Source organism: Dasypus novemcinctus, chromosome 17 (assembly GCF_030445035.2).
Source record: "Dasypus novemcinctus isolate mDasNov1 chromosome 17, mDasNov1.1.hap2, whole genome shotgun sequence".
NCBI classification, from domain to species: Eukaryota; Metazoa; Chordata; class Mammalia; order Cingulata; family Dasypodidae; genus Dasypus; species Dasypus novemcinctus.
The window spans coordinates 37954689-37975076 of NC_080689.1; the positions used below are offsets into that span (position 1 = coordinate 37954689).

Here is a 20388-nt window from a genome sequence, read left to right on the forward strand (position 1 = left end):
TATGGGGGACACGATTCAATTCTCAACATACATGGAGAGGAATAGATGACAGTTGCCCATTTGAATGGCACAGATACCTACACATGAATAATATAACAATAATAATGAGGCAGGATAGAATAGGGACCTAAGGAGGAAGGGGCAGAAAACCTAACAAGCCACACAAACACCACCTGGTAACAGAAACTGAGGCAATGGCCGGCTGACTAACATCAGCCTGCTGAGTCACATAGGCAAGTTAGGAAGGTGCAATGTATAGCACACACCCTGCAGCTCACAGCACACACACCCGATGGCTGCATTCTCAAAGAGTGCAGGGACAAGAGGGGCACCCTCCCCCCTCTAGCTTTCAGGTTGCCTCATGTCTCGTGGACAGTGACCAGAGGCTAATCACCGCAGGTCAACATGCCCTGCCGAGGTCATGGACAGCAGCCACAAGTAATCACCACTGGACAGCAATCCCCACACCCTTAAATCCCCATACCCCAAGCCCTTACTGATCAGTGCAGACCCTGGAGCCCTGTACCCCCATAAAACAGGGGACCCACAGGACAAAAGTCACGTATCGCTCTCTTGAGAATGCCCACCCTCAACTTTGAGGGTGTCCTTTTGTTTTCTTGCTTGACCGCCCCAATAAATTCTCTACTTGCTTAATTAATTTGTGACTCATCCTTGAATTCTTTCTCACCATGAAGCCAAGAACCTAGACACTGATTCCATTCCGATAACAGTAATAAATAAATGATGATTAATATTTAATGGACTTTTTGTATTTGCAATCTCCCCAAATACAAAAGCAATATATCAGTGCATCTTCCCAGCAACTTGTTAGGCATTAACTATTATTATCTCCATTTTACAGATAGAGAAGAATCCAAGAAGTTATATAACTCATTTACATTTTCTTACCTGGTAAGGGATAAGGCTGGAGTTTGAACATTTGAATTTCCTGAGCTCATAACTTCATAAATTCTAAAATGAAGAGGTTACTTCTGTCTGGAGCTTAACTAAGAAAGTGAAATTAAATGATGGGAAGGATCAAATATCTTCACAACAAAGTAATTTTTAAAAACATTTATTTTCTATGATAGAGCGCAATTAAGACATAGCTTCTGTGTATTTTCAACTCCCAGAAAGAGGGAGATTTCTCCAAGGCTTAGAGTTCACCTCTGGTTAAAACTGGCATACAGCCAACCCTATTTCCACAATGTTTTGAATTCTTGAGATATTGAGCTATAAACAGCATAAACATTGATAGATCTAGTGTGGCAAATGGTTGAGATATAGTTTTGAAAATCTATCTGAGATAATTTAACAGAATAAAAAAACACTTCTTAATATTGCAGAAGTTACCATGGTGTATTTCAAGCCACACTCTCAAAACAGCATCAGCATACACCATCAAATTACTAATTGAGTCCATAGCAAATAAGGAATCAGGTACATACATAAATATCTACTTTGATAAACTTAAATCTATTTTGAATAAACAACAAACAATATATCTTAAGTTGTCATTACTGTGGTATTCAAATGAAAGGGAATCCATGAATGGTTATGTAAATTTTAAAGAACACATTCAAAATGCAGTTTAAAAGCAGTGCATAAAACATGAAAAGATTTCTATTTCTTGTTTTCTTAGCTGAGTTAATCTACTTGTATTTCAGAAATCTAATATTTAAGGAGGAAAAAACTGGTAATTTAGTTGTCATTGGCACAGATAGAGCCATGGGAAATTTCTACAAATATTTTTAGTCAATTAGGGTTGACCAGAAAGTTAGAAAATTTGTGACACAAACAAAAGAATTCATTGTGAAAATAGACAAAGAACATGGATTATCAAATTATGAGACAGTATAGAAATTAAAGGATAAAAGGAAGGAAAAGGTCATTCATTCATTCATTCAATAGGTTTCTATCAAGCATTTTTAATCTGCTCTGCAAGTTATGGGTCCACACCAGTGGATATGGTTTTGGTTCTAAAGCACTTTCCAGTGATTGGTAAAAAAATTTTAAGACTAATGACCCAAATTGTTATTTAATTGTAATCATGATGAGTGCTCAAAGGAGATACTAGCATGGACTGTCATTGTAATAGGAAGGATTTAATTAGTGGGGTGAAGAGAAGAGGGGGCATGGCGCACACATCAAGGTTGGGTTTGTTATGAAGCAACATTTGGGCTCACATCTGACTTATCTAGGACAATTACCTAGGTGAAGGAGAGAAAAGCCAGAGCATTTCGTGGTGTGAAATGTGACAGCATCCAGTGTTGTCATCACAGGCAGCGCACAGAGTAGAATAAAGATAACAGTAACAGCTAACACTTGTATAGCATTAACTATCTTCCAGGCATGTTGCTAAGAGCTGCACCTATATTTACTCATCTGTTTCTTACAGCAACACTCTGAAGTAGGTTTCATTCTTATATCCTTTCAAGGTTGAGAGAAGAGAGAGAGAGTAACTTTCTCAGGATCACGCTGCTGGCCTGAGCTACAGTCAATTTGAATCCAGGCTGACTAGTTCCAGAAACTGTACTTTTGTTCACTACCCACCCAAATTAGACGTTCGCCTGCAACTGTCCAACCTCTATGAAAGTTTATACATGAAGAGTTTTCATAGTGTGGTAAAGTAATTGTTGCATAATTGAGCGTGATTTACAGTAGTGTGATGTTTGAGGAAAATGCTGTATCACAATGACCATTGAATTCACTCTGGCATCATACAGCCAGGAATTGACTCTTTCCACCATTCCTTACTTTCTATGTGAAGTTAGGCAAGTTCTTCAGTTTTCAAAGTATCAATAAATAGCTATACAATTGGGATACTTATGATGCCTTTATCCCAGTCTTGATAAAAGATTAACATGAAATAATATATGTTCAATCTACCCCTGGCACAGAGTAATTGCTCAATAAATGTTAACTATTATTATTACCTGAGCAGAGACAGAAAAAGAATCCAAAGAAGATGCCTCTATGCCTTGCTTAGAAGTTCAAATGTTGCTGTATAAGCAACACAAAGCCATTGAAGTTTTCTGAAGAGAATGACTTAAGTATATTTAGAAAGTTATTATTAAGAATCTATAGGTTATAAAGTGCTTCCAAACAGATTATTGCAAGTCTTACCAATTTTTAGGGGAATGGTATTTTGATTGCCATTTTACAGTTAAAGACACTGAAATTTAGACAGATTAAATAACCTCTCTATGACTGTATGGACCTAAGCCCACATAATTTTCAACGTAAACAACTGACAGATGATTTAAAAAGACAATGTTAAGAGGCTCCGTAGAAAAATTAAGGGGCACTGTTGCATTCATCATTCTGAATTTGAAGCAGAGAAGACTTGTTTTTCATGCTTTGAACAATGCCTGGAAGAACATAGGTATCTGATGAAGTCTGGGAAGCAGAAAACTTTGGGGCTAAGTCCCATCTCTGCCGTGTGTTAGCTTTGTGACAAATTGTAGATGAGTCATCTAACCATTTTGGTTGTAGTGTCCCCCATTTGAGAAAAGGAAAATATATTCCTCTTTCTTGGGATTTTGCAATGGATCAAATGAGCCCCTCCCCAAATAAAACTCAACAAAACAAAACAAATATTCAAAAGGAAAACATACATATACAATATTATATTTTCAAAACAAAAGTTTCCATTTCCAATCTTGAATCTAAAACCTCACAAGAAAAATGAAGTTACAGTCACTGGAGCTGAGAGAGAATCCAACAAATAGTATTTTGTTTATTAAAATAAAAGAAAATATACAGCAAAATAGTAAGATTTTCAAAGGTATTTTCCACATTAACCTATTAAAAGTAGAAATTTTACTTGGTTTTCCATTTATTGACCCTGCTCACTGAAAACTTTTTAGGTCCTCTCTCAATTGCAGTTTATACCGTGAACATATGTAGACTTATCTTGGTTTGTTGCAGATGTGAAATGCACTGAGGGTCATTTTTCGACATATAACCCTCTATCTTAATGTTGACATCATTTTGCTTTTATGCTTTTCCTCCTATGCCTATCATGCTTCCAGACATGTGGTTTTCTTTACAAAGCAGGAATGAAATCCAATGGTTGCTATGTACTCTCTCAGCGTTCTTTATTGTTCTTAAGACCCCTGGGATGGAGCCTTCTACTCATTTTCTTATTTTTCTATTCTGACCTAGCTTCCCTTCTCTTGTGGATTGAATCATGTCCCCTGCAAAGACTTGTTCAAATCCCAATCCCCAGTCCTATGGATGTGAACCCATTTGTAAATAGGATCTTTGAAGCACTTAATCCAATATGGCTGGAATCCTTACAAGCAGAGAAAATTTGGATACAGTGTAAGACAGAAGGAGACCAATAGCCAAGAGACAGAAGCAGAGATTAAGTTATGGATTGCCAACAAGCCACCAGCAGGGCACTACAGATTCCAGAGAAAGTGTGATTCATTCATTCATTCTTTCTTTCTATGAATCAATTTTATTGTTACATATTAATAGAGCATAAATCCATACATATTAATAAAGCATAAATCCATCCAAAGCATACAATTAATGATATTCAGTGTAATTACATGTTTGCACATTCATCACCCCAGTCACTCCCAGAGAACTTTCATTATTCCAATGGTAATAATAAATAAAAAACAAACAAAACTCATCACTTCTCAATCCCCCCATGCCTTCTTGCCTGATGTACATATCTGCTATTTTATTTTGTTCTCTCTGGTATATTTGTATTTATATTTTGCATAAAGTCTTATATATGCAATATCCCCCATATTCATGTTTTACATGAGGCTTTACTATTTTATACAATCCCATGTTAGTTTTTAGCTTTTCTTCTAGTAATATATATGACCTTAGACTTTCCCTTTCAACCATTCAGTAGTTCTGCTAGTTACAAATGCCAGATATGCTTTTACCATTTCTATTCATTTCCAAAGATTTACCAACAACCTTTTTACCAGTTTTGTACAGATTAACCCTCAGCTCTCCATTCTCTACCCCGTCTCTTTTCTGGTGACTTATATTCTAATTATTAACTCCATGAGTTTACACAATATATTTAGTTCATAATAGCGCAATCATACAGTGCTTGTCCTTTTGTGTCTGGCTTGCTTCACTCAACATAATGCCCTCCAATTTCAGCCATGTTGTCATATGCTTCACGACTTCATTTCTTCTTACTGCTGCATAATAGTCATGTGTATAAACCACAATTTGTTTATCCATTCATCAGTTGATGGGTTGTTTCCATCTTTTGGCAATCATGAATAATGCCTCTGTGAACATCAGTGTGCAGATGTCTCTTTATGTCTGTGCTTTCAGTTCTTCTGGGCATATACCTAGCAATGGTATTACTGGGTTACATGGCAAGTCTAAATTCAGTTTCCTTGGGAACTACTGAACAGTCCTCCACAGTGGCTATACCATTCTACATTCCCACCAACAATGAATAAGCATTTCTATCTCTCCACATCCTCTCCAACATTTACAGTTTTCTGACTCAGTGTAGTTTTGATTTGCATTTCCCTGATCACTAGTGATGATGAACATTTTTTCATGTGTTTCTCCACCTTTTGTATTCTTTGAACAATTGTCTTTTCAAGTCTTTTGCCCATTTTTTCAATTGGGTAGTGTGTATTTTTATTATTGAGACTATGATCCCTTTTCATGTCATGGATATTAAGCCCTTATCAGATATGGAATTGCCAAATATTTTCTCCCATTGAGTTGGCTGCCTTTTTCACCCTTTTGACAAAGTCCTTTGAGGTGCAAAAGTGTTTAATTTTGTGGAGACCCCGTTTATCTACTTTTTCTTTTGTTGCTTTTACTTTGGGTATAAGGTTTATGAACCTACCACCTATCACAAGATCTTGAAGATGTTTTTCTGCATTCTCTCCTAGGAATCTTATGGTTGTTGCTTTTATATTTAAGTTCTTGATCTATTTTGAGTTAATTTTTGTCTAAGGTGTGAGGTAGGTGTCTTCTTTCTTTCTTTTAGATATGGATAGCCAGTTCTCCAAGCATCATTTGTTCTGGCCCAGCTGGGAAGACTTGAACGCCTTGTCAAAAATTACTTGACTGTAGATGTGAGAGGCTCTTTCTGAGTTCTTGATTCCCTTCCATTAATCAATGTGCCTGTTTTTATGCCAGTTCATGCTGTTTTTACCACTGTAGCTAGGGAATATTCTTTAAAGTCAGGAAGTAAGAGTCCTCAAACATCGTTACTCTTTTTTAAGATCTTTTTGGCTATTTGGGGCCATTTACTGTTCCAAATAAATTTGATAATTGGCTTTTCCACTTCTGCAAAAAAGGCTGTTGGGATTTTTATTGGGATTGAGTTGAATGTGTAAGTTAGTTTGGGTAGAATTGACATCTTAACAATATTTAGTCTTTCAGTCCATGAACATGGAATGTCCTTCCATTTATTTAATTCTTCTTCAGTTTCTTTTTGCAATGTTTTGTAGCTTTCTGAATACAGGTCCTTTATGTCCTTTGTTAAGTTTATTACTAAATATTTGATTATTTTAGTTGCTATTATACGTGGATTTTTTTTTTCATCAGTAATGCATAGAAATACTATTGATTTTTTGCTTATTAATCTTGCATTCTGCCACTTTGCTGAACTCATCTCTTAGTTCTAGTAGCTTTGTTGTGGATTTTTCAGGACATTCTAAATATAGGATCATATCATCAGTGAATAGTGGAAGTTTTACTTCTTCCTTTCCATTTGGATGCCTTTTATTTCTTTGTCTAGTCTAATTGCTCTAGCTAGAATTCCTAGCACAATATTGAATAACAATAGTGACAGAGAGCATCCTTGTCTTGTTCCTGATGTCAGTGGGAAAGCATTCAGTCTTTCGCCATTGAGTACAATGTTAGCTGTAGGTTTTCCATATATGTACTTTACCTTATTGAGAAAGCATCTTTTTATTCCTATCTTTTGGGGTGTTTTTCTCAATAAAAGGTGCTGTGTTTTGTCAAATACCTTTTCTGCATCAGTTGAGAGGATCTTGTGGTTTTCCTTCTTCCATTTATTAATGTGGTGAATTACACTAACTGATTTTCTTGTCTTGAACCACCCTTGTATGCCTGGGATAAAATCCACTTGACTCTGACATGTAGAACATATATAAAAGCTAGAACATCTAAAATAATTCAATTGCTTGAAAGACTAAGTAGTATTAAGAATTTCCTCCCTTCCTACTTCCCATTCCCTTTGCTTAAATTGAATAATCTGATATTTTCACCCTAAAGGTAATGAGAAACCCATGCAGAAAAGCTTCACCTAAAAAGAGGATATACAAAGAATGGTGAGATAACATACCGATACATGTTAAAACTTGGTTTTGTTGGAGTTAGACAGCACTGTGTTTTATATACTTATGAGAAAATTTGACTCATACTACAATGAAATCTGTAGTATACAAAGGCAGTCGATGTATGATAGAATTTTGCTATTTTACAAAGGGGGTTTTGATTCATAACAAATTAATGTTCTTTACCACATCAGCAGGAAACATGCTTAGAAACATAGACAGCTAGAAGGAGAATGGAAGCTAAGGATCAGATGAGAGGTGAGGTAGTTAACTAAGGTCATACTCCTAGTTAAAGGCTCCAAATAGGTCCCTGATATTCTGACACTGGTGCAGTGTTCCCATGCTAACCCTCATTTTTTTTTCCCTCAGTATGCTCTGTGTTTTGTTCACCTCAAAACAGAAAGAGCCTATCTGGAATTGAGCTTTCAAATTAAGAACCTAGCCTTGTTTCCTACACATGAGTCACTTACAAACAAAGAACTGGATGCTGATATATGCCCACAAATAAAACACTAGTATTAAGGAAGTGATGCCTTGTGAACCAATGAAATGACCTCTACACAGGTAGAAAGAGAAGTAGTGTTGAGTGCACTATAAGATGGAGAAGCAAATGAATTATATATAAAGATAGTTCAGCTTGATTACAGCAACAAGAGGCCAGTCAAGGACATTCACTGGCAACAGCTTATTAAAACATTTCTTTCCTCGGGAAAATATTCCAAATCATTGGCCTGGAAGGAAAAGATCTCCAAGTTAGTGGAAGGTATTAAAACATCATATGTTTTCTGTGAGTAATGCCATCTCTGTTAAAATCAATAAAACTTAAAAAGCAGGTGAATATGCTAAATAGGGTCCATATGAAATTATTGTGAAACAGAGGTAAATGCAGATAATGAAAACAGGGCTAGATTGCAGTTTGAAAATCTGCATAATGCATGATTCTAAGTAAAGGGAAGAGGAAACAGAGCCAGACTGAGGAAGGCTTCCCAGCAGAATGCGGGGGAGAAATACGCTGGTACAATTGCCAAGTTTTATCTCAGGGGTGGAGGACACTGGGCAGTCATTGTGAATCAAGAGTGGCATGCTGAATTGGGAGCTGCTCTCAGGGGAGAACACTAGCTGTGAAGGGGAGGGCTGTTCTCACAAGCATAAAAAACATCCAACGCGCTAAGCTGTATTGACATGGAAAACTTTGAAATTGACTCCAAAGGGAAACTGGAATGTTTGCCACCGTGCTTAAATTTTCTTTGAATACAAACAGCCTTCTCCTCATTCCAGATCTCCCAGAGCAAATAATAATTGACCACCATAACGTTTTAGGAAGGAGTGTGGTAAGAGCACAAGTCACTCTGTTGCTTCCCTATTCCCCTACAAATATGTTCTGCAAGGTGAAACTTCTTACATACAATTTCTTCATCACCTTTGTCCTACAGTCACCTGTGACCTCTGAAGTCTCTTGTCTTTTGTTTATATCATCACAAATAAAGTCACTTATTTGTGATGACAGATGAGCAAAGAATCACCAAAGCAACTGAAAGGAGACCCATGTGGGAGTCTTATAGAAGCCAAAAATGAAAGGGCTTCACTGTTCCCCGAGGAGGTGCACAAATAGTTTCTCTCTATGAAAAACTGTTCAGTGGATATAGCAGTTTGATATGGTTATGAATTCCAAAAATAGATATTGGATAATGTTTGTAATCTGGTCTGTACCTGGGTGTGATTGAGTTATAATTAGGGCTTTGATTGGGCCACATCATTAGGGTGTTGAGTCACCTTGGTGGGTGGAAACTCACAGATAAAAGGCAAGGCAAGAGACATAGTTGAGGGTTTTTGATATTGCAGTTTTGATGTTGGAGTTTGATGGTGAAGTCTTATGCTGGAGCCCCAGGAAGTAAGCACACAGAGGAAAGAGAAGCAAGCCCTGGGAAGAGAGGACCTGAGCAGAAGAACATAGAATAGAGATGGCCTTTAGACATGGAAGAAACCCCAGGGAGAGAGACAGAGCCATTCACCTGATAGTGTACAGCTGACCTTGCGGAGAGAGGCAAAGTCTAGAGAAGCTGGTAGTCTACAGCTGACCTTGTGGAGAAAACAGAGGAGCTGAGCCCAGAGAACCTAGGAAGCCTCTACCCTCATAGACATCAGCAGCCATCTTGCTCCAACACATGAAAATAGACTTTGGTGAGGGAAGTAACTTATGCTTTATGGCCTGGTATCTGTAAGCTCCTACCCCAAATAAATACCCTTTATAAAAACCAACCAATTTCTGGTATTTTGCATCAGCACCCCTTTGGCTGACTAATACAGTGGAATTTTCAGTGTTTGGGAAATGAAGTAACTCCACTCTGGAAAAACTGTTTCTGGATTCTGGTGTCTCCATGAGTGACTAGGACTGGAGAAGCTGCTTTACAGAAGAACTTGGAGAAGCCAGCAATCCTGGAATTACTTCTGTAGATAAAGAGAGGTAAGGCTTATAAGATGAACACACTGGCTGGTTTGGTGTAAGAGAAGGTCTCTTCTGTAAAAGTAATGAACTTTTGCTTTAGGTGCCACTGAAGGTACCCACAACCATAATTAGTGGTTTATCATTATTTAGATTAGGTTATCCATTCTGAGAAAATTTATACAAAAGTTTGACTTTGAAAATGGCTTTCCAGGGGTGGAATATGGTTATTAGGTTCACCAATGACTGACTTATTTGGTCAACTTATCTTGTACATGCAGAGGGGAAAATGAACATTGTTTGCCCTATTTATAAGGTGTCTAGCACTGTTGTACCCTGTAAATTGCTGCTTTGCAATTATTAATTAATAATAGTGGCATAAACCATTTTATCCAAATAAAATAAATTTACCATTTCCATCAGTCAAATGTGTTCAAACATTCAGGATATTTTAATAAATTTTGACAGATATTATTGAAAAGTTTTTGATAGAAGCACCAGTTTAATACTGGGCAGTTAACCGTAGGATTCAGACAGCCTTGAGGATGTGTGGATAATGCCTGAATCAAGCATTCAGTGTTCCATTTGTGAAAAATTAAGTATCTCCTGGGGAGAGGGAAGCCAATGACAACATTTGGTTCAAGGTCAATGGGCCAGGTTAACCTGAGAAAAATAACATAGAGTCCTTCACACTCTTGTGCCGTAGAATCAAAGGTAGTGTACTGAAACAGAATGGTGACTAGAAAACAAAGAAAACTACTTTTCCATGAGATCTATGACATGGTTGCTAGGACATTGGAGAGAAGGGTCAATGAAATGCAACTTCTTTCCCTCTCCAGAGTTCAAAATCAATTGAAAGATACAAAAGTTAGGCAGAAGATAACAAAAAACAAACAAAATCAATTAACCAATCAAATAAACTAAGCTTTTTTATGCACCAGATGAGGAATAGATCAGATCTCTATTACAGTCACTCAGTCTGGGCAGAATCTATGCTAAGGTGGATGAGGGAGTTTTGGCAGTGGACGGGGTGATGGTGGTGCAGAGTGTGAGCGGGGTCAACAATGCTGGAGTGTGAGAATGAGTGGGGTTGGGTGGTGAGATTGAGTGGGGGTGAGTTAGGCTATCCATAGAGCTGGGGGGAGGGCTGGAGGAAGGAACAGGTGAACTCTGGGGAGGTGGACTCTGATTGAGAATACAATGGTGGGAGTGTTCTTTTGGCAACTATGGTGGGGTTGTCACTGGTGCAGGATGTTGGTGGTGGGGGGTATGTGTGGGGAAGAGTACATCTGCTGCCTTTGTGGAATATAAATGTGTTCATGTCATCATAGGGTCTTGTCTCAGTGGGTGGAAACACATACAATAACAAAAAAAAAAAGTTAAATTACCAACCTGGAGAGGCCTGCTACATTTTCTAATCAAGTGGCAAGAATCTCTAGAGTACATAAGCAATGCCTAGTAAAAGAAAACAGATCAATATGCCAAGCCTTTGATATTAATGCTTATAATTATGAACCTTATTCTTGTAAAATTGAAACTTAGCCTTATAATATCTATTGCCTAAGAGTTATATCATGAAAACCTCCTTGTTACTCAAATGTGGCCTCTTTCAGAGCCAAACTCAGCAAATAAACTCACTACTGTCCTCCTCGGCGTGGGACATGCTCCTGGGATGAACTTTCTTGGCACCAAAAGACTATTACCAAGGACCAACCAGCAATGTGTTTTAAAAAGATCTTGAAAAAAATGGGGAAACATTAAATACAAAAGAGTTTTCATGGCTAAGAGATTTCAGAGTGAGTTGGGGGGTCATTCCAGAGGTTATCCTAGTGCATGTCTCTGGCAGATCTCACTAACTGCCACAGAAACAAAGACTCAAAAAGGCGTGCTCCCAAGGGCTTAGGAACACTATAGGCAGGTCAGATAACCCCATGAAATCAGCATCCCATTGGTGGGTCTTACCTTGGAATATGTGATAACCTATTTCCCCACTGTCACAGAGTTTTAAAATTTCCGTATACATGATTCTTCTATTCCTTTTATTTGAACCTATAATTAGCACTATACCCATTAAATATATGTCCCAGAGACTAAAATCTTCCATCTGTTATTAAGATACTTGAGCCCTGAATCTCTGCAAGGTTGCACCCAACACTTATTATCGAGTTCATTAGAGTCACCCAGGACAACTAACAAAATGATGATGATGGACAACTCCCATTCCAAAAAGCAAAGATTATTTATAACTGCAAGCAATACAGTTCCTTCCATCGACCCCATAAAATCTAAGCCCTCTCTCAATATGAAGCAGAGCAAGCATCACCATCCTAAATCCTCAAGACTGAGGAATGAGCAAGTATAAGGGAGAGATGCAACCATGGACCAAAGAAGACATTACCATTGTATTAATGGAAGAGCTGTAACATTGGTATAAAGGTAGTGGTTATCAGAGGTTCTGAAGGGAGGGAGAGGGAAGAATAGATGTCACATGGGACATTTTGGTGACATTGAAATTGTTCTGCATGATCTATAATCACAGATATAGGCCATTATACATTTGGTCAAAACCTATAAAATTGTATGATGCAAAGTGGAAACCATATGTAAAATATAGACCTGGGTTAGTAACAATGCTTCAATATTTGCTCATCAATTGTAACAAATGTAACACACTAATGTAATGTTATCAATAGGGGAAAATGCGAGGGGATGGTGGTGTATATGGGAATCCCCTATATATATTTTTTTAGTCATTTTTAGGTCTCATATGCTCATTGTCCCTGCTCACCATCTGCTCGTTGTTTTTACTTGTTGTCTGCTCATTGCTCTTTGCTCTTTGTCTGCTCATTGGCTGCCTGCGTTTTTTCTTTTTCTTTAGAGGCATTGGGAACTGAACCTAGGAGCTCTCATATGGGAGGCAGGCACCCAACTACTTGAGCCACATCCACTCCCTACTTTTTTGTTTTTGCTCATTGTCTGCTCATTATCTTGTTCATTGCTTTTGCTCATTGTCTGCTTGTTGTTTTGTTCATTGTCTGCTGTTGTCTGCCTGTCTTCTCTAGGAGGCACCCTACTACTTAAGCCACATCTGCTTTCCTCATCCCCTATATTTTTTATGTAACTTTTCTGTAATCTAAAACTTCTTTAAAGATCAGCTCCTACACTCTGGTTTATTGAACTTACCCCACTCAGCTAACATGGAGTTGAAGAAGGTTAACTACCACACCAGGGAGCCTAGAGTGCCTACATCTGAAAGCAGGAGGATTGTATCCAGCATCCATGTGGAATCTAAGGCCCCTCTTGATATAGAAGTGGAGTGGACACAACCATTCCAATGTCCACAGGATGGAGGAATAGAGTATGGATTAGAGTGGACTTACTGATATTCTATTCATGAACTATTGTGATTAGTAATTGAAGAAAATATGGCATTGGTGTGGAGAAAGTGGCCTTGGTGGCTGCTAGGGGTAGGGAATGGGAGGAAGAGATGAGATGTAGGGGCATTTTGGGGACTTGGAGTTGTCCTGGATGGTGCCTCAGGGACAGTTACTGGACATTGTATGTCCTCCCATGGCCGAGTGTGGGCTATGATGTGGACCATTGACCATGAGGTGCAGCAGTGCTCAGAGATGTATTCGCCAAATGCAATGAATGTCTCATGATGATGGAGGTGATTGTTGTTATGGGGGAAGGAGTGGGGTGAAGGGTGTGGGAGGTATATGGGAACCTCATATTTTTTTAATGTAATATTAAAAAAATAAATAAAGACACACACAAAAAAGATAAAGTTTTTTAAAAAGGCCTTTCTAATGCTTCACCCATGAATTAGACCTCTCTGAGCAGTTCCTGGCTCCACTGTACGCCTGCATACCAGCCCTGCAGTTTTGGTCCCCTGCTGCGTTTCAGAGTGCAGACCAGAATGCATGTCTCAGAGGGAAGTGAGCTGGCCAAACAGCTCAGTTCCTTAGGCCAGACTCACTCAGCACACACTTCTCTTTCCAAGGAAGGGAGAATGAGATGGGAGTGGTGGGAGTGGGTCTGGTTATTCTGTTCTATCCATGAGAAGGGGGGAATGCATGTTCCTCTGAACAACACTCAGGAGACAAGGACTCATCAGCTGAGGGGTCAGAAATGAGTAGAAACTATGGAGAGAGTGCCCTTAGCAGAGTTAGTCCCATTGCACTTCGTATGAGTAACTTTGGAATAGGCTCAAGCTAAATATGGCGGGATTTGTTTCTGTCCCCAGACAGGGCATGGAAAATAAAGTGTTCCCCCATGTCCTCCCAACATCCTGGAGTGCATGCTGGCTATAAATAAAATGTAAAGTTTTGTCTCAAGTGGTTTTAATCTTGTGTGTATGTAATTATATACAATTGGGCTAACATTGTAATCAATGTTACTATGTTAAATAGACTATTAATTATCTTACATGCCTCCCCTTTTCAACCATTTTGGGTCAATGAAAGGTTATTCAATTGAATAAACATTTCTTTTTAAAGATCCATTGTGCTCTAGGCAGTGTCTTGACAACGTACATAGAAGGATGAATTAGATCCTTTCCCTGCCCTGAAAAGTACATATCAAATAGATTTTACAGACTTGTAGCTAAACAGGTATAATGCAATAAAAGTGCATTAACAGAGGCAGTACAGAAGTAGCAAAAAAGATGCAATGTTCGCATCTGCCTGGACCTCAGTAAAGACTGGAAACATCATTAAACAGGTTCCTGAAAAATAAGATGTCACCAGGTGGCCCTGGAGTAAGATAGGGCATTCCAGGTGGCAATAGCAGGAATTCTGACAATAATAGGACCTTTTATTTATGGAATTACAGATAATGCCATTGTTGAGCAGGAGAATTTATCTGGAGGATTGACAGACGTGAAAGTCAAGGTGCAGGTGAAGGCCAGTTCTTAAAATATATTTTGTGCCACGTGTGTGGATTTTTTGTTTACTTGCTCTGGATTGTTTTTGTTTTCTTCTTTAGCCACAGATTGGCATTAGTGCAATAGTATAGGTGGGGACTAGACATCACCTTACAATCACTTGATGTTTGCCATAATTTGAAGGGTAGATGAATGGGAAAGCTTGTCCCAATCTTCCTGGGAGACAAAGGTGTCCCACTCTGAGAAGGACTTATCACTCGGCACTCAGAAGATTGGTGGCTCTGCCTTTGCGATAAAGGAGACATTGAACTCAGTTCTTTTAGCATTTGTGGGGCTGAACTGCATGCCAGGAATTAGTGTGCATGAGAAGTAAACAAATTTATAGACCTTTAGTACTTTCTCAGGGACATGTGGGTGACCCTGATGTTGGGGAATAATTGTTTTCCAAACTGATGTAACAGAGGAGTTGACTCCAGCACAGATGAGAGCTGCAAGAAAAAAAGAACCCACCTCTACTGAATAATTTTGAACCAAAAACTAAGCTCAGGTTTACCTGTTTAGATAGTGCCTACTATGCAGGAGAAATTCAGCTCTCTCCCTGTTTTCCAGGACAACTCACCCACTCATCCGACCTGAGCCACTTGTGTGCAGTAGTATTTGTCCATCAGAGCTGATAATATCTGCCACCTCACCACCATGAGGCCAAGGGAATCAAAATACTTTTAGTTCAGAGGACTCCGACTAGTTGGACTGGACCCCATGCATGAAATGAAGGACTGAGGAGTGAACATGCCTCCTCTTCATATTTATTATTATGGATGACACTGCTTTAAAGAAAAATGGGGATTTTGTCCATTTTCTTTACTTGGAACTTAAATTGTCAAGTTGGTACAGAGCCTCTAGCATTTCACATTCGGTGTGATGACATTGGGCTGATTGAGTGGGACTCCTCTCCATCATTCAGGATACTTGGAAACACTAGAGGACCTGTGAGCATATAAGGAGATAAAGAGCCTAGAAAGAAGGCATACTGGACTTTAGGCCATTCTGCTAGTATCATAGAGAAGGATTTAGTACTTTTGGAAGAGACTTGGGTAGGTTTTTCTACTCCTCAATCTCTTAGGATTGGTCCTGCTTTCAGGAAATGCTAGGGTTTTATCCTATAAGCAAGTGGGAGTCAGTATGTCGTTATAATCAAGCCAGCAAGACATGACTAAATATACTCAGCAGTCCACTTTGTTAGTGGTGTGGCAGATGATGAGACTTGGAGACCAGCAAAGAAGCTACTGCTGATATTCAGGCCGGAGTGAGCAGAGTGGTGATGGAAAGAGGAGACATCCCCAGTGAGTATATTCACATGCTATAAATGTGTAACTCCTTCTTAGGGCATTATTTCCCAGGAACATTTACTGCAACCCAGGTCACACAGGTTGGCTCATGACTCAATGCATCGTTTATGTAAAAGAAATGAATTAGGCCATGTCCAAGCATTAATGTCTTGGTTTGGGGTCTTGTTCTTTGTACCTTGGGGAATATCAGCTATCATCCTCCTCCTGACGTTATACCTTTGCTAAAAGTCTGAGTTTTCATCTTAAAAGAAATATCTGTGGTTCTTGTTCTGTGGAGTAATTTGTGCCAAGATAAAGAAGCTGCCTAGAAACAATAAATGAAGGGTCAGTCAAAAATAACTGCTCAAACTGTGTTCTTATTAAATACTCAGGAGTATCTGGTAGTTAGGGAAAGTTTGAGTTGAAGGTGAAAACCAAAGAAATATTCTTGATTTGATCCGCTGATCATATGCAGAATTGGTTGTATATTTTCCTGATCCTTGCATAGTCAGTATAGTTTGTGGTGGAAGATAATTCTGAGGAAAAGGATATATTTGGAAGGAAAATAAATACAGTCATTTATTTTTAAAAAGAATCATTTGTTTTAAAGGTGAAGTACTTTGCAGCATTCATTGGAGTGAGGATAGAGGTATTAACAAATGGAAAAGGAATTATAGTCTAAAGTTACACAGTAAGCACATCATAGTTATTTTCATTGTTTCTAAAATTATCTATTGTATTTTAGGAAGGAACACATTCTATCTGCTGTCACAGATACTAGAAAAGGGGAAAAAAAGAAACAAGAAACACTGAAAAATAAGCCCAATAGACTATAAAATGTATCTCATTATCAAAGGCAAGAGTTGAGACCCAACTACCCCACAAAAACGAATGAAGTTTTGATGCTGAAATTAAGACATTTTCTTAGTAGAGACTTCAATTACAGAAATTTTGTGGGTGTAAGGTGGGAAAGAATGAATAAATGAAATGTAACCTGCTTTTCCAGTACATTCTGTGAAAGCTACATTCTCATCTTCATCAACTACTGAGTTAAAGGTACTGAGGATTCAAGCATTTTCCTTCCATCTGTGGGTGACCCAAGTCTCTCAACCAAGTTGTCCTTTCATATTAGAAAGCACACTGGAATCATTGCCACTCATATAGTATCTCAGTTGTTCTGCTGTTCTCACTAAATTTTCTGAATATTAGCTGAGATACTCCCTATACTGACAAGGCAAACCTGTGCTATAATTTCTCTCTTTCAACTATAATATACTTCCTTCTTTCAGCAAAGGAAGGTATGGAAACACTAATTTTTACAAAGAAATTTGGTATTAAGAAACAATCTTTTCTTCACAGAAATAAGCTACATATAATTAAATAACATTTAACAAGTTTACTCTGAAAACTTTACTCTGAAAACTATTTTCACTGATTACTGAATCATATGAATGCAAGGGACTTTCTTCAGAATGGCTAGCCACTTGATAATGAACTCTAATGTCATATTCCTTATAAGGGCAGGGATTCCTTCTGTATTGGAAAACAGCCTTCTGTTGGGTGGTTCTTGCAGTTCCCAAAAGCCTCGCATGAGGGGGGGAAAGGGGAAGGGGGAGAATATGAAAAAGTGTAAATCATCTTTCTTGGAATTATGAGAAATTATTGTGAAAAGTATTTTTAAATGAATAAATAAATATAAACTGTACTCCTATGATTCCCAGAACTATGCTGGGTGGGTCCAGAAAGAGGTGAGCTGATAAACCTAAAATAAGAACAAGGCCTAGAGCAACATTGTGCCTGGGAATTTCCTCCTGTCAGCCTTCATGTTACTCAAATGTGGCCAGTCTCGAAGCCAAACTCAGCATGTAAATGCAATGCCTTCCCTCCAGCGTGGGACATGACACCCGGGGATGAGCCTCCCTGGCAACGAGGGACCACTATCAAATACCAACTGATGATGCAACTGGAAAAGGACCTTATTATGGAAGGTTCAATGCGGATCAGCAGAATATCCATGTCTACATAAAATAACATGACTTTAAAATGCTGTTTGACCTAAAGTAAGGGGGAAATGGAAAGGAGAAATGAGTTTATATGGCTACGAGTTTCTAAAAAAGAGTCTGGAGGCTGGCAGAAGGATTGCCCTCATGCACAACTGAGCAGAGTCAGAGAGACAGATAAAGCAGATACAACCCCCAGATATTGGTTCCTATGAAGGCTAAAGAGACCCATGAGAGTTATGGTCATGGCCGATGGGGTTTACTACCAGGGCAGATGGCCCCTCTCTGGAAATGGTGTTTATGTGTGATGAATCTGGACTCAGATGGGATCTCCCTTCATAAGACTTTCATACTAATCTGCTGGAGGTGCAGTTAACGTTGGGGTTTAAGATATAGTTAGGGGATTTGAATCTCTGGACTGATAATGTGATAGCCAGGTCCTGAGCCTCAACAGACTCCAGCACCTACAATCTGATTTATTGGACTTACCACACTCAGCTAAGATGGAGTTGAAGAAGGACAACCACCACACCATGGAGCCTAGAGTGATTACAACTGAAAATGGGAGGATGGCAGCCAGCATCCATGTGGAATCTGAGCCTCCTCTTGACATAGAGGTACAATGGACACAACCAATCCAATGTCCACATAGAAGAGGTGGCATTGGATTGGGAAAAGTGGACATGGTGGACGATGGGTATGGGGAAGGGCAGGAAGAGATGAGAGGTGGGGGCTTATTTGGGATGTGGAGCTGCCCTGGATGGCGCCTCGGGGGTGATCACCGGACATCGTGGATCCTCATAGGGCCCACTGGATGGAATGGAGGAGAGTATGGGCCATGATGTGGACCATTGTCTATGAGGTGCAGAGGTGCCCAAAGATGTACTTACCAAATCCAATGGATGTGTCATGAAGATGGGAACGAGTGTTGTTGGGGGGGGAGAGGGGGGGTGGGGGGGTGGGGTTGAATGGGACCTCACATATATATTTTTAATGTAATATTATTACAAAGTCAATAAAAATAAATAAATAAATAAATAAAAAATAAAAAAAAAAGACATTGAAGATCTGTTTTCCCCACTAAAACTCTCTTCTATTAGAGAAAATGTTTTAGTTTAAGAAATCAGAGAGCAGTATCTAACAAGCTTGAGAGAGAGGGAGAGAGGAAGTGAGGGTTAAGGGGACAATCGTCAAAGGCTTCCATCTTTGTATTTATAATCCACAGTCCTCATAGTGTATACTAATATACACTATGTATATTAGTTAATAGTCTTTCAGTCAGAAGAAAGAGCTTGATCTTGTTTAAGTAAAGAAGGGAAATATATTCTAAAAACAGTAAATGACAGAATACAAAGGCCAGAATTCAGTTGGAGTCGGTCTTAGGCAGAGACTAGAATCAACAACTGTTTAATCATCAACTAGAAATCAATCTTTCTCTCTTCTTTTTTATGCTCATAGAGAAAAAGGACCACTCCACACATTTCAAGTTTCCCTATTCAGTCTTGAAGACACACAGATATTAATGTCTTCCCTCTCTCAATCCCAATTCTCAACTGCTGGGAGAGAGAATCAGATTGTCTCATTTTGGTAACCGGCTTTGATCAGGGCTCTCAGGATGATGCAGTTGAAATTTGACCCTGGCTGATAGAGAACTAAATCGTGACTCAGTTATTAGAGAAAAGTGATGGCTCTTGAATTGGAAAGGCACACCAAAGATTGTTTACTACACCAAATGAATGAGCTACGAGAAGAACAATTGTTAAAATGTCATATTTTATCAGGAGCCGTATATACTTCTTATTTCTTGCTGACATTTCTGGAAGGAATAAGGAAGTCATTCTGCAACTGAGCAGATAGACCATTTTTATTTTTGCCAGTTTGACTCTACATGTGCGTGTTTAAGACAAAATTATTTCTTGACTTCCTCTTATGATAAAAAATGGAAAGGTAGTCAGCTTCTTGTCCTCAAGTCTAACACTGTGTCCACAAAATTCTTTTGCCATATGCTCACCGCAATGTTTAGGCAGATCTATGTTATGGAGGGAACGCACATGTTGACTTCCCAATAGCTTATTTTCTATTTTTCGGAATTGAGCCCACCATGTTGTGGATAAAGACAGCGGGATCCTCAATATTCTTCACTTGAATGCCAAGAAGGCATTAAATGTATGTGCATGAGGTACAGCTGGAGGTATGATTGCTTGATTTGAAGAAGTGAATGTCAGTTCTTGACAGATGATTGCTACCACATTTAGAATCCCTTGAAGACACTTTATGAACCAAACCTGAGGCAGAGGCCATCCAGGGAGTTAGGCCTTGCTTTATTTTGGGTTATTCACTGTTTAAAGGGGTCCTTGTTTGATTTTGTTTTTTTTCCCCGTGGCTTGCAACTTGAACATCATTGGAATTTGCACTTAAAATG

The 20388-nt window shown here is 38.8% G+C and overlaps 1 long non-coding RNA gene across 1 annotated transcript in view; it reads left to right on the forward strand.

Moving 5' to 3' along the window:
• The first annotated feature begins 9164 nt into the window (after positions 1-9164).
• Positions 9165-20388, forward strand: part of LOC131273958 (uncharacterized) — a 265586-nt gene continuing 254362 nt past the window's right edge. The window contains exon 1 of the long non-coding RNA XR_009181143.1: positions 9165-9774. This is a non-coding gene — a long non-coding RNA (uncharacterized lncRNA). The remainder of the gene's footprint in view (positions 9775-20388) is intronic.